This window comes from Schistocerca gregaria, chromosome X, assembly GCF_023897955.1.
Source record: "Schistocerca gregaria isolate iqSchGreg1 chromosome X, iqSchGreg1.2, whole genome shotgun sequence".
NCBI lineage: Eukaryota > Metazoa > Arthropoda > Insecta > Orthoptera > Acrididae > Schistocerca > Schistocerca gregaria.
Window position 1 is genome coordinate 165,941,215 of NC_064931.1, and position 14,832 is coordinate 165,956,046.

Below are 14,832 nucleotides of genomic sequence, written 5' to 3' on the forward strand. Positions count from 1 at the left end.
TATTAACATTTCGTTCTATTTCAATAATAACATTATCGTTGTTACCTAAGGCTTCATTAAACTTCGGAATGTCTTGTAATAAAGAAATATCAAATAGGTTAACTGACTCATCACCTTGAGATTCCAGTTCCTCATCACTTGATTCGTCTCTACTTGGCATTCTTTCAGAAAAATAATCTTGAAATACTTCGTCAACTTTTATCAAATAAATCACCACCAACACCAATATCGTTAAGTGCTTTCACAATTCTATCTTCACATGTTGCATACGTTAAACTGAGCAAGCTGTAAACATGAATTTGTAACATCAGCTGTCAGCTGTTCTTTGAGGGCTACCAACTATACATTGGCAACATCTGTAGGCATTCTCAAAAATAGGACCATGTGTGTTGTTTGGCATTATTGAAATCACAAAACAGTTTTCTTTTATACGAAATTGAATGTTTTTGCTGTACTGAAAATTTTACCCTTCCGACAAGAGGTCCCTTTTTGCTTTCCGCCTCACATTTAATATCTGATGCTACTGTCACGTTATTTGCTCAAGGTCAGGTGCTGATGCTACACCCATCTGCTTAGACCTGTGATGTGGTGGTAATGTCATGGTGAGGTTTTATGTTTGAGTCTGTCTGTGTTTGTTGATGGTGTGTTGTAGTATTTGGGGGCACTCTCTTGTGCTAGATGTATGTTTCAGGTTGCTTTTGGCAGAATTCCTGCTGAGATAGTTTGAATTTTCACATTGTGGCTGATGGATTCATTTTTATGTTTGGAAATATTAGTGGAATGTGTTTCTTATGGTCAGAGATTTAATATTATTTTTTTCTTTTTTCTTCAATTGTGAGTAAGATACAGATACTTATGAGTAGGTCATTACTTGTTGCAGTGGGAGATATTTTTGCTTTTATTATATGTTTTATGATGGCGATGAACGAGTCGTTGCCAGCTTTGGCTGGTGGCCACTGCTAAATAGAAACATATAAATCACAGCAGGTTTGTCAGTAGTGTCAATAAGGTGCTGGCTGCATGGTCTGGATCTGCAGTGACTAAAATAATTAGAAGTAATTGGAAAATATTATATATATATTGTATTTAACTGGTTGTTCAGGATTCTTCTTGTCTTCATACATATAATTATAAACAGATAGCTATTGAGGCCTCACTTAGGCCATACATTACTAAGTGCCTTTTTAGAGGTGTCTTCCTATCAGCTGAAGGCTATGCTACTTTACTACTTGACATTCCGAGCAAGAGTGGATGAGAGCTTGCTAGAAACTTTGTACAAGCCGCAGAGCAGTGCTAGCTGCTCATGGGTAGAATGATACTAATAAGGACCGCAAATGATAACTTCAACCCCTGACAATTGTGGTGTCATACGTTGATACCACATTCCTCCCTCTCAAATCTCCGAACTGACATTGAATAAGGCTTATGACCGCCACGTGGAGGATGCCATGCTGATGTAGTCGAGGAGGTGGGGAGCATGGCTGCAGGCGAGGCATGCCCACCTACACCCTGCCATTCCGACCAACAGGAGACAGGAAACGCCTGGAAACCTACTCCAGGGTGCACATCAACATGAGGAATCTGTGCTTCTACTACTATGGGAGCAACCGAAGGTTCGACCTTCATCAGGTCGGGGCACCCGACCGGCAACAAAGAAGTAAATCAGGAAGTGCAGACTATTCTGCGGCATTTGATGGCGTTGTAACCAGGATTTCACTGAACCCTATCACAGTTGAAGGCACCTGGTCCATATGGCCATCTGGTCACTGCAGCATTGCTGGCACTGCAGGCGACTCCACTGTGAGACATGGTATCTGCACTGGCGCATCATCGCGTGGCAAAGGTGAAGCTACGGGCGCTGGTCCCCAGCAGTGAGGAGAGCAAGGAAGAGGGCCCTGCAGGGGCAGCCCTGATGGTGCCTTCACTGGAAACATAGGGCAAGTGGCAGAGACCCCACGGCTAAAGAGACGCACCTGCTTCTGATGCCTGCATGCCTCACCAGATGGACCTGATATGACAAACATAGCACAGCCAAGATGGCGAAGGATGCACCCTTTCAACCATCAGTGATTGCCATGGGAATGACAAAAATAGACAATATCATCTGGCAAGAATTTGTGGGTCTGCCATGGCAAAGAAATATGGTGTGGGGGATGCAACAAATGCAGAGTTCTGTGAGGATGACCTTGCAGTGATTCACCTGCAAGGCACCGTCGCATGGCTGCGATTGGTACGAAGACAAAAACAACAAAAGAGCATCCTCACGAGAATGAGAGTCAATCAATTTAGACATTTGCGACTTAAATGTCGGAATGAATCTTTGAGTGGCTCCGTTTGATTGAGGGGAGAATAGTGCTGAAGTTAAATGCTGAATACCATTAGCTTCACAAAAGGTTTTGAACCCTGCAGACACAAATTGAGATCCATTGTCAGTGACAATGACTTGTAGCATGCAAAATGTAGAAGACAAATATTTAATGATAGCAGACGATGTTGATGACATGTGAACAACAGATGGAAAACTGCTAAAAGAATCATCAAGAATTACGCATCATGTGTCCCAAACAGGATCAACGAAATCTAAATGTAAGCTATTCTGTGGCAAAGTTGCCTTAGGCCAAGAGAAAATTTTCTGCTGTGGTGCAGATTGTTTTCTGCACACACGGAACTAGAACAACAAATCTTGGGTATGTCAGCAACAATACCAAACCAGGTACACTGACGGCGAGCTAACTGTTTTGTCTGTATGATACCCGAATGACCTTGGTGAAGAAGTCGTAGCACAGTGACTGCAAAGAATAAGGAACAATAACACGAGACTGATCGTTCTGCGTGCAGAGCAAGATGATGCCACGTTGGACAAAAAGTCGCCTGCACAAAAAAGGATGAACCAATGGTTCTTCGATCCAAATTTTAGACAAAGGCTATTGCTTAGTGACGTAACGCAAAACGACACTTAATACTAGGTTGTTAGCTGTTGGTGTGGTTATACGTCAAAAGTTAGCAGGAAAACTTTCTACTGCATCATCATTTTGCACACCAGTGAACATACAAGCCTGTTCAGAACAGTCAAACAGCAAGTCTTCAGCTATTGGCAATCTGGATAGTGTGTTGGCGTGGGTTTTTGTGACTCCAAAAATCAAAGCAAGAGCTTCCTTTTTGATCTGCAACTAGTTACTCTGCGCAGAGGAGAGTAGCTTTGAAGCAAATGCGATCAGGCAATTGCGAAAACCAATTTTGTGAGCAAGAACAGCTCCGATCCCAAATTCGGAAGCATCAACGATGAGACCAAGAGGTTATATACTAGATAACAATGCAGATTTAAGCTGCTGAAGGGCACATTCGAATTCAGGCGACCAATTGAACGAAACGTTCTTTCAACATAGTCGATGTAATGATGCTGCAAGAGATTATGCATGAGGCAAAACCTCGTGATAATAATTGAGCTCTCCAAGGATGGATTGTAATTATTTAACTGTCTTGCATGCTGGTAGCTCTGATATTGCTCTTACATGATCCGGATTTGGATGGATGCCTTGAGAGTTTATTACATGTCCTAAGTAGGATAACTGTCCAGAAAAAAAAATGTACACCTGTCCTTATTGAGTTTAAGTCCATTTTCATGTAACACTTCAAATAACTGTCTCAAATTATGCAAATGTTCATGCTGTGTAGAACCAGAAGCTACGATGTCATCTAGGTAATTACACACTGAAGAAATCGATGCACAAAGAGCCTGTAAGTACTGCTGAAATAGTGCAGGAGCAGAGGCTCATCCAAACAGAAGCCTCTTAAATTTGTAGGGACCTAAATGCGTTTTCACGACGAGAATTTTGTGGGATTCGTCATCCACAGGAATTTGAAGATATGCATCTTTGAAATCTAACTTGGAAAAATATTTACCTTGACACAATTTGTCAAACAAGTCTTGTGGATGTGGCAAAGGAAATGTTGAAACAACAAGTTGAGGATTGATGGCAGCAATTTGCCTGATGGTTTTGTTAAGATAACCAACAGTGAAGCCCATAGTGATGCTGTCACTGGTTCAATCACTCCTTGTTCCTCAAGTGCATGCAGTGTTTTAGCAATTTCATCTAGAAAGTGCATGAAGGAACTGTGTGAGAGCGGAAACATTTAGGCTGTGCATTGTCCTTCAATTCAAGTACGCGTCTGAAAATTTTTCTTGCGCCCTAAACCTGGCGAAAAAAAATGTCAGCAAACTCTTGACTTAGTTCGGAAACACTGTTGGTGGGAACACGTTTAGTGACTGCTAGTATGTCATCGAGCATAATTAAGGAGAATACATCAAATAAATCAAGATCAGAAATGTTTACAGATGAGGGTGAACACAGTACATGAAAAGAAATCACTTGAGTTTGCAGTCCTAAAACCTGGATACTTTGACCACTGTAGGTAGCTTACGTAACATTTGCGTTACTCAATGGAGGTGAACCAAGCAATTCAAAAGTTTTATGATTCATGAGTGTAACAGAAGCTCCAGCGTCCAACTGAAAAGAAATCATATGATTCCGAACGTTCAAGTTTACAAAAAGTTTGTTCTGCCATCAGCAAAAATTAGCATTCTGAGAAGCATTGGGCACTGGCTTGTGTTGACAGGCAGATTGTGTGTGACGAGTCTCCTTACGTCGGCTTGCACTGGCATCACAAAGAAATTCACACACTAGGGTAATGGCACAGGTACAGGAGGCGAATGTACAACATTTATTGCCATTGCTTATGGCTCATTGTGATAGGAAGTCTTATTTTGGAAACCATTCTGGTGGAAGCTACTTTGTCTCAAAACGTAATATGGAGCATTAGATTTTTGTCTTGAGGCACACTGCCTGGACATGTCCCTTCTTGTTGCAAAAATGGCACACGGCCTTGCACGATGGGCATGAGCGCAAAGCAGGCGGCTTCTACCGGCACATAACAGGTGTCTGTCTCCTGGAAGTGAATTGGGCAGGCGTGCGCCGGGCCGGTATATTATCATGTATGTGTGATGCGCGTGCAGCCAGCTTGCTAACCTGACAGACAGTGGGAGGCGATTCAAGAGAATTTGCAGCAAAATCCAAAGTGTCTTGCCTGTCCAAAATGTGCAACACTTGTTCTAAAGTGGGGTTGGATAATTTAAGAATTTGCTCTCTAATGCTTGTGTTGGACACGTTCTGCACAATAGCGTCCTGTACCCTTATGTCAGAATACGATATGCCACAAGAACATGAAAAGCCACAGTCGCAAGTGAGGCCTTGCAAATTGGCTACCCACTCATGGTAATTCTGATGAGGTACACGTTTTGTGCGGAAAAATTTGTACTGCTGAGTGACAATATTGACACTTTCCTTGTAATAATCAGTTAATTCCTGAACAAGTTCTTCGAAACTGTGCTGATATGGAGAACTTCTCGGGAATAGTTTGAGGAGAATGAGGTACGATGCTACGCCAACACAAGTTAAAAGCATATGCAGCTGTGTTTTACGTTGGATGTCATATGCAGCAAGGTGGTGTGAAAACTGCACATGTCGCTGCTGCCATCTTTCCACGCAGAAGTCAAATGTGCGGAACGGCGGGACTGTGACCCGCTGTGCAGCCGGTACTTATGGCACAGCTTGTTGTTGTCCCTGGACGAGCGGTCCCAATGTGTGCAGTAGTGCGTTGGGCTGCTGATTCTGTAATCATAACAGTTCTGCCTCTGGATTTGCCATCACAACGAAAGCAAATAATCAACAACGGGAGTAGGAAAAAAATGTCATGCACTCGTCAATCACACTATGTGGAGAGGATGGGTGGCACAGCCGGGTATATAGTCTGGAAACATGTATAAATAGTGCTGCTTTCACTGTTCCACTTTCCAAAAAATCTGTACCTTTAACCTTGTCGCCAATTGTTATGATGACGATGAACGAATCGTTGCCAGTGTTGACTGGTGGCCGATGCTAAATAGAAACATATAAATCACATCAGGTTTCTCAGTAATGTCAAAAACATGCTGGCTGAATGGTCTGGATCTGCATTGACTAAAATAATTAAAAGTTGTTGGTAAAAAAATAATATATATTGTACTTAATTTGTGATTGGTTGGTATCATGATTATTGATGTACCATTAGAATGTGTTTCTGATATTACTCATGTGGGCATGGTTTGGTTTGTTGTACTGTGGTCTTTGCTTTAGGTAGAGTAAATGAAAGTGTGGAAAATAGATTTTAGCATTTGAGTGTGTTGCTTTGTGTACAGTGGGATTTGTTTTTTGGTGCTATATAGGTCAATTTGTTTCATCGGGTTTTGGAGTTGGGTGCAAGTTCACGATATCAAGACCTTTGCTTGAGGATTATGGGTTAAGTGAAATTTGCAATACCGTGTTTTAAAGTTGTATGTTGGTTCCTGGTATCGAGGGCTTTGTTGGAGCTATGTAGGTGAAAATTGTGGTGTTGAGGTTTTTAATTGTGTATGGGTTGCTGGTATTGTAGTCCTCATTTGAGATATCGAAATTTACAGTGCCAATAGATTTTGTTTTTGTAATTTTTTTGTGTTAAATTTTGATGATTTCATGTCCTTGATTTTTGGGCAAATATTTGTTTTGTTGTATTGTCATTATTCTTACTGTTGTATATTTGTCTGTGCCCGAAACCACCTCCGTCATTCTGTTCTCCTGTCAGTTTCATTCTGTTGTTGGAGTTAAATACTTCACATGTTATTTATGTTTGTTTGCAGTTGTAATAAGTGATGTCATGGTCACCGTATTGTATGTGCTTGAAATAGTTTAAACCATGACATCACTGTTCAAAACAGGTGGATGGAGTCATGATTTTTTTTTTGCCAATCTACCTTTTATAATAGTTAGATCAGTAGATCCCTTTATATAGACTGAATTTGTTCTTCAGATATAGTTTGTGTGTCTAAGTAGAAATAATGATATGTTTCAAGGATCATTGGTCTGTTGTACCAAAATGGTGTAGGTTACATTGGTTTTACACTCTGTGTCTTCTGTGCCTACATACTAGCTACTTACAGATTACCAGCAAGCTCAATGCCTGAAAAGTAGTAATAGTGAACATATTGGTCTCCGTCAGTGCTCATGTTACTCTGAAGGAATATTGACATCTAGTTCTAAATAGCCCAAGCAATCGTAGTCTTATGCCACAAGGTTTTTGTTAAATACCTCTCTTCAGGCAGATGTTGCCAGAAGAAGCAATTTCAGTTCAGGTTTAAAATTGTGTAAAGGTTTGCAGCAGCCAGACGTCTTTGATTTTATTCTTCAGTTTCTATTTACCATGGCCGGTTTTGAATTCACAAGCGATTTATCATCAGATGGGACATATTTATTGCATATTTCCAGCATTGTTGTGGCTCATGTAGCTATGGCCGGAGAACAAAACATGTACACACTGAATGTAGTGAGAAGTATGTACTATTCACGCCTGGCCACAGCTGCACCTCTCCAGCAGTGCTGCAAACATGTACCATCTGATGATAAGGCAATAGTTGGCTCTCCCCATCCTGTGCATTATACTGCACCTGAGAATGCTGTCTGGTGGGTAAAAAAAAATCAGTCATTATAGTGGGTATATAGGTGTCAAGAAAGAACTGTAGTGTGGCTGTGAAAAATCAGTTCAAGCTGAACTGTGATCTGCACCATCAATACAAGACAGAAATCTAACTTAGGAATTATATTCTATGGTGTGAAGATATTTGAGAAGCTCCCATCTAACATACAGCAAGTAATTGGTTATCTCAGCCAATTGAAAACATTCCTGGTGATGACAATACAATATGTGTGACACTATTCCTCAAATAAATTAAACAGACATTGTCATAACACACGGCTTATTTGTGTTACACTTATTCCACTGTTAAGTTGATGGATTGTTGTTAATTTAACAAATACATAATTCCTGTCTCAAACTCGGCTGTGGGCTGACTGTCTCAGCACCAAAAATCAGTTTTTTTTGTATATCCTCACAATAATAGGCACTGAAGCTTTACATTTTCACTGTTTGAGTTACAGAAATTACAGTTAAAATTTAACTCATTCAATCAAACTCATAACTCATTCTTTTTAGTAGTTCCTTCTACCACAAAGATTAGGCCGAATCATTTGTTTAAATAATGAAATTAATATAGTTACACAAACAATACTTTTGACAAACCTGGTAATTATGTTGGAATTAACTAAGGGCTGACTTTGCTAATATGTTTTTGAATAGAGCCAAATAGATACTTTAAGAATCTGACTAGTTTTTCTTCCAAATGTTTATATTTACTACAGAACTTACATTTATTTATAAGTCAACAATAGAATCTGTCACAATACAATTACTGATTTCACCCTATAACAAAAATTTAACTAGGAATGGTCAAAATAAATTAGGAAATTAATTACATAAACAAAAGAAGGCACAGAATGAGACCTTGTGCTATATTCCTTAAGGTGGAGGGCCAGCATTTCTCTTTTATGGAAATGCAGATTATATTCATACATGTAAAAGTAACTAGGCAGAAATTAAAATAAAAGTAATTTAAGGAGGCAGGTGGAAAAATAAGAGATGAAGTAAAGAGATCCCAGCTTGCTTCATCACAAATGCTTAAGGCCTTCAAGATGCACCTATAAAATGACTCTTGGTAAACACTAGCATCACTGTCAGCAGCTGCCCATTTACATTGTGAATGCAACATGTTGTCAGATTAGCTGATTATATGCTTCACCATTTGACAGCTTAATATTTGCTGAAATGCAGCAGTTTTCACTTCATAGGTGCTTCATTGGCAATGGAGTGGTGTACTCTAAACAGAAAATTCATGTTACTAATCAGTACATACTTAATTCTTTTCTAATTTGACATACAGTGATGTTATTCTACTTATGTTTGTTCTTTCCACTCATTCAGTGTATCTTTGATTTATTTTCAGGAACGCATCGCAAATTCGGTAGTACCACAACAGAATGACTACAGGAGCGAAATGTACACCTCGCCACTCTAAATTGGGGCCCAGCTCATTGCCAGACTGCAGAAGAACGTCTCTGTGAGATAGGATACCCTGGACCATATCTAAGCTCTTATGGGGCGTGGTGGTTACAGAAACATCCGCCAGCTTGTCACAAGCTATTAACATTGGTGACTGGGCTGAGGATGCTGTTTTGATCAAGACTGACCCACATCTCATTTTGGACAATCCCTACACCTCTCCAAACTAGTACTCCAAATGCTCCACAAAAAACTGAGGCTTCATCATCATGAAAGATTGCCCATCAGCTCTCGAACATACAAGGTACTGTGGCGAATAAGTTCCACTGCCATCCTTGGCCTGATGTTCCTTCCATGGTGTGGCCAAGGAGGGGAACGATTTGGGGTCGCACTTCTGTGCGTTGAATTGAACTTGTGATTGCTTAGAGTCTGCTAGTCTTTCACCACCACCAACAATAGATGATGGACTGTGATTCATCGCGTGTCATTCTCCCTGATGCCACCCACTCAGACCAGGGGCACTACCCACAGGCGCCACCTAGCCACAGCAAAGGCAACCTGGTAGGACGGCCATTGCCGGGAGTCCCGATGCCGCAGGGGGATGGGTATATACCCCTTGGCATACGTTGGGAGTTACCGGTGCTGGCATGAGCAGAGCGATCCCTGTGCGGTCAGGGGGCTACAACCAACACGGTACATGGCGCCCCCACCACAACGGACTGGCTAACGTGCTGGATATCAGGTGGAAAGAAATCCATGGTCATCGTCGACACAGAAAGTGACACAGCACAATGCATCCAGGAAGGTGTGCTCGCCCAAGAGATGGGGAATGAGCGGGACTGCAATGCGACAATGAGGAAGTGGGCTAAAGATTTCAATGCATGATGGACATTATGCACCATGTAAGGCTCCCTTCCCCAGTTGGCTTGATCTTCGGGAAAGTTTTGAAGAAGGGAGTTCAAAACCCTACAGGGGACCGTCACAAAGGCCGAAACATGGGAAACTCCTTTTAATCGCCTGTTATGGCAGGCAGGAATACCTAGGGCGTATTCTTACCCCCGGATGTGCAGGGGGAGAACCATCAGTGATTTCACCATACAGGCAAAGCAGAGGTGACTGATGTGAATCTACTACTTACTATCTAAACATTTTGGGGAGGGCTAGAAGAGCATATAAGATATAGATTTCTGTGCGAACTTCATTGGTGCAGTTCCTATTGTAACTGCCAATGAGGAAGAGGTTTGTACATCAGCTTGTGGTTGTTTGAATGGAGCACGAAAACCTTACCAGATATTAAGAGAAACCAAAAGAATGGCCATTCTCAAGATTCTATAAATCAAAATATTTACCAGAAAGACATACTGAGTTTGATATGAAATGATTTATTGTGTAATAAAAATGTTTTCAAAGACAAATGGCACCAAAAAGGACATCATTAACACTACTATTCTACAATAGTAACAAAAATAAATACTTAGTTATGTATTTGCCTCATTAATTTTTTTTTTTTATTTGTATTTAGTCATGGCGTATTAAGACAGACACATTTTCACATTTCTAGAAGTACATTTCAAACAACTTCACATTTTAAAATTTGTGAAAAATTTCCCATGTTACATGTAATCAGTTTTTTTTGTCATTATGCAATTTGAAATGATGCTCCCCAGTTACACATTCTGGACAATTTCGTAAGACAATGAATTCTCTCAAAGAATGCATTTTGGACCTTGTGCATTAGTATCTAACTGCATAGATAGTAAACTGAGCCAGATATAGCTTACTGTTGATGCTATTTTTAATGTTACTGGAAAATATTACTGTGTAACCTACAGGTAAGTTCTTAAATGTGCATGGCAGTGTTGTTCCAGTTTGATGGGCATTTGGATGCCAATTTGAATTTAATTCGTCTCCTGCAACATCAACCTCAATGACATGCAGAGAATGCATCTACATCATAATTACCTAATAAATAAGATGTGTCATGAGACATTTAGGGGTGCAACTGAATGGGATGAGGGCTTGTGGGAAGGAATCATCACAAATAGTTAAGTAAAATTTCCACAAGCATGATGAATTAACCCCATGCTAATATACAAATGGAGTAACCAATTTCAAATGAGATGTTTTTCCTGTTTTTATTTTTCAAGGTAACTGTCACAAGATGTACATTCTTCCCAGACTGCAGTTATTTCTTGCAGTTCTGTTTGTCTGTAAGCACTGACAACTCTATGCTGCATTTGTCAAGAATGTACACCGAGTTCCGTTAATACTTTGTTCTTATCTTACTCCCTCATTCTTTCTTCCTCTTGCCTACTAACAGCTTATCTTATTAAGAAAGAAAATGTATGCTCTGATACACTGGAATCTCCATTAATATGATGACTGCCATGAGGTCATAGCACAGCCTCATCCCTAACGCTGTGTGCCTAGTTTGGCGTGGTGTTGAAACATCCGTCACTATGCATGTGGCAGTCAACATGTTAAAGTCATTTCTTCCCCTTCTCTCCCCTCTCCACCTCTAAGGAACTATACATCTCTTAGCAGAAGTTCCTTAACATTTTTGCAACTTGTCCTAATTTTCTTACTAACATTTATGGCAGTGAAATGGATGATCTTGAAACCTCCACCACCAATAAAAATTTATTCACAGTGCTAGAAAAAAAAATAAAACAACAGTTTACAATGCTTGCACTTCACGATGACAATCACTTGAAATGATGTCATGTAACTGACTACACATTTCATGTCTTAAAGAAGTTAGACTTCACATCTTGCAAGACTGGCACTGAACTTCAATTAATTTCCTCCTGAATTTGGTCCTTCATTTCTTGGATGGTGTTTGGTGGGTCCACTGGAAGATCTGAGATTTCAAATGACCCCAAAGGAACAAATCACATACTGGAAGGTCAGATGACCAGGAAAGATGTTCTGTAGCATGTTGATGGAATGCTGCAAGGTATGGTCTTGTTGGAAGAATGTGGCTAAAGTTACAGGAAGTAGTCACATTAGGGTGTGTTTCACTATGTGAACATAATGTTTTGTATTCATGGTACCGGCATTAGCACAGTTGTCTTAGAAAATATAGCACCCAGCAGTTCCAAACATTAATATACTGCACCACACCACCACTTTATGACTGAAGTTGTGTTTCATGAAGCATTTCAGGATTTTCACATGATCAGTTGCTGAAGTTTTGCTTGTCAGCAAAGCCTGACACCTCATCATTCATGGTCAGATTCTGGTGAAAGAATATTATCTTCAGGAGCTCATTTGCAGAATATAGGTAGTTTTGCAGTTCTTTTTGCTATATTCACCACACACTGCAATCTGTTGCGTCAAGTTCCAGCACATGCTTTTGTGCAGAATGCCTGGAATTTCGGCTGAAGGCTTCTTCCATTCCTTTAACATTCTCTATTGTACATATCCATTTTGCACTTCCATCCTTCTTTTGCACCTCATCACCCATTTCCTCAAAGTTCTGTACCTGTACTTTGATAGCATGTGCTGATGGGACAGGGGCATGACTTGCGACATTGTAATGACTACGAAAAACACACTGCATAGCTGCTTAGTTGTCATTTTTGTAAATTACCTTCGTGGCAACAACACATTGTTCACTGGCCCATGATAGCATCTCTACTGAACATAAATATCAGGGTCAGTGGCATCACTCCTGTTTTGTGATTCCTACTTCCAGTGTTGCCAAATCTCTCATTTCACTGCCGCACCTGTTTGTTGTTTTACCTTTCATATCGGAAGCTAAAGAACCAATGTATGTGTATATGACATTGATAAGTGCAGCAAGTGATTTTCAGTTTTTTCAGTTGTAGTTTTCATGTTCATGTTTATGTTTCATTAATATTCCTGATGCACACTTAATTGTGAGATCATAAAGCAATAGACAATATGGAGATACTACCCCATGAACCATGGACCTTGCCATTGGTGGGGAGGCTTGCGTGCCTCAGCGATACAGATAGCCATACCGTAGGTACAACCACAACGGAGGGGTATCTGTTGAGAGGCCAGACAAACATGTGGTTCCTGAAGAGGGGCAGCAGCCTCTTCAGTAGTTGCAAGGGCAACAGTCTGGATGATTGACTGATCTGGCCTTGTAACAATAACCAAAAAGGCCTTGCTGCGCTGGTACCGCGAACGGCTGAAAGCAAGGGGAAACTACGGCTGTAATTTTTCCCGAGGGCATGTAGCTTTACTGTATGATTAAATGATGATGGCGTCCTCTTGGGTAAAATATTCCGGAGGTAAAATAGTCCCCCATTCGGTTCTCCGGGCGGGGACAACTCAAGAGGATGTCGTTATCAGGAGAAAGAAAACTGGCGTTCTACGGATCGGAGCTTGGAATGTCAGATTCCTTAATCGGGCAGGTAGGTTAGAAAATTTAAAAAGGGAAATGGACAGGTTAAAGTTAGTTATAGTGGGAATTAGTGAAGTTCGGTGGCAGGAGGAACAAGACCTTTGGTCAGGTGACTACAGGGTTATAAACACAAAATCAAATATCAGTAATGCAGGAGTATGTTTAATAATGAATAGGAAAATAGGAATGCGGGTAAGCTACTACAAACAGCATACTGAACGCATTATTGTGGCCAAGATAGATACGAAGCCCACACCTACTACAGTAGTACAAGTTTATATGCCAACTAGCTCTGCAGATGACGAAGAAATTGAAGAAATGTATGATGAAATAAAAGAAATTATTCAGATAGTGAAGGGAGATGAAAATTTAATAGACATGGGTGACTGTAATTCGAGTGTAGGAAAAGCGAGAGAAGGAAACGTAGTAGGTGGATATGGATTGGGACTAAGAAATGAAAGAGGAAGCCGCCTGGTAGAATTTTGCACAGAGCACAACTTAATCATAGCTTGGTTTAAGAATCATGAAAGAAGGTTGTATACATGGAAGAACCCTGGAGATACTAAAAGGTATTATATAATGGTAAGACAGAGATTTAGGAACCAGGTTTTAAATTGTAAGACATTTCCAGGGGCAGATGTGGACTCTGACCACAATCTATTGGTTACAAACTGTAGATTAAAACTGAAGAAACTTCAAGAAGGGGGGAATTTAAGGAGATGGTACTGGGATAAACTGAAAGAACCAGAGGTTCTACAGAGTTTCAGGGAGAGCATAAGGGAACAATTGTCAGGAATGGGGGAAAGAAATACAGTAGAAGAAGAATGGGTAGCTTTGAGGGATGAAGTAGTGAAGGCAGTAGAGGATCAAGTAGGTAAAAAGACGAGGGCTAGTAGAAATCCTTGGGTAACAGAAGAAATATTGAATTTAATTGATGAAAGGAGAAAATATAAAAAATGCAATAAATGAAGCAGGCAAAAAGGAATACAAATGTCACAAAAATGAGATCAACAGGAAGTGCAAAATGGCTAAGCAGGGATGGATAGAGGACAAATGTAAGGATGTAGAGGCACATCTCACTAGGGGTAAGATAGATACTGGCTACAGGAAAATTAGAGAGACCTTTGGAGATAAGAGAACCACTTGTATGAACATCAAGAGCTCAGATGGAAACCCAGTTCTAAGCATAGAAGGGAAAACGGAAAGGTGGAAGGAGTATATAGAGGGTCTATACAAGGGCGATGTACTTGAGGACAATATTATGGAAATGGAAGAGGATGTAGATGAAGATGAAATGGGAGACACGATACTGCGTGAAGAATTTGACAGAGCACTGAAAGACCTGAGTCGAAACAAGGCCCCCGGAGTAGGCAACACTCCATTGGAACTACTGACGGCCTTGGGAGAGCCATTCCTGACAAAACTCTACCATCTGGTGAGCAAGATGTATGAAACAGGCGAAATACCCTCAGACTTCAAGAAGAATATAATAA

General features: G+C 40.5%; 1 long non-coding RNA gene across 4 annotated transcripts in view; it reads left to right on the plus strand.

The window, feature by feature from the left end:
• Positions 1-14,832, plus strand: part of LOC126299261 (uncharacterized) — a 717,934-nt gene that overhangs the window by 186,218 nt on the left and 516,884 nt on the right. For 2 of the 4 annotated variants that reach the window (XR_007552755.1, XR_007552754.1), the window contains exon 2: positions 8,909-10,458. This is a non-coding gene — a long non-coding RNA (uncharacterized LOC126299261). Of the gene's footprint in view, positions 1-8,908; positions 10,459-14,832 lie in introns of those variants that run through there. The other 2 variants (XR_007552757.1, XR_007552756.1) reach the window with 1 other exon arrangement.